Source organism: Octodon degus, unplaced genomic scaffold, assembly GCF_000260255.1.
Source record: "Octodon degus isolate 3935 unplaced genomic scaffold, OctDeg1.0 scaffold00111, whole genome shotgun sequence".
Taxonomy (NCBI): domain Eukaryota; kingdom Metazoa; phylum Chordata; class Mammalia; order Rodentia; family Octodontidae; genus Octodon; species Octodon degus.
Genome location: NW_004524687.1, coordinates 3,754,459 through 3,755,374, shown reverse-complemented (window position 1 = coordinate 3,755,374; position 916 = coordinate 3,754,459).

Below are 916 nucleotides of genomic sequence, written 5' to 3'. Positions count from 1 at the left end.
CCACTAGGAAGAATGTATGCAATGTGTTAATTATTGAAACTGTCCTACCAATTTGATTTGAAACTGTCTCATTGCTATTTATCAATAAAATTATGCGAAAAAAATAAAAATTTACCCAAGGGCCGGCCAGATAGCTCAGTGGACTAAAGTGCCTGCTTAGGCAGTGTGTCACAGCTGGAGTTCGATCCCCAGTCTGTCATGCCGACCCCACCCCCGAGGCATGCTGAGATGATGATTGATACTGGGTGTGGTGGCACGCACCTGTAATCCCAACCCTTGGGAGGCTGAACTCAAGTGGATCACTATGAGTGCAATCTACATAGTGAGGCCCTGTAGACCCTCTACTAAAATACAAAAAAAAATAATAATTACCCAAACTTACTTCTGAACAAATACTTGCCATTCCCATTCCCCTTTCCTAGAATGTTGTGCAGACTCACTTTAAGTCCCTGGACTAAAAACTGCCTCTCTTATCTCACAAGTTCTAACTTCATGCTGTTAAGTGTGTCTCACTTGTTCTTGGTCATTGTTCACTTCTGAACTCACTGAAATTTTGAGTGACGCATATATAAGTGTTTTATACTTTAAATAATTTAGCAGGTAAAACTGAACCATGGACGCTGGAAAATCTCAAAAGCAGATTTATGGGGCTGGTGAGATGGCTCAGTGGTCTAAAGCACCTACTTAGAACAAGCTAAAATAAGCAAAGCACAGGGACCGCGGTTCAATCCCCAGCACCACATGCCAGCCAGCCCCGCCCCCTAGTGGGCTGAGCTGGCCACACACACACACACAAATAAATAAAAATTAAAAAAAAAATGAAAAAAAAAAAAAAAAGCAGATTTAGCAGGACCATACCGTTGTACTCTGACAACTGTGCCATCTGGGAAGATGCTTTCTTCTTGGCCATCAGCAA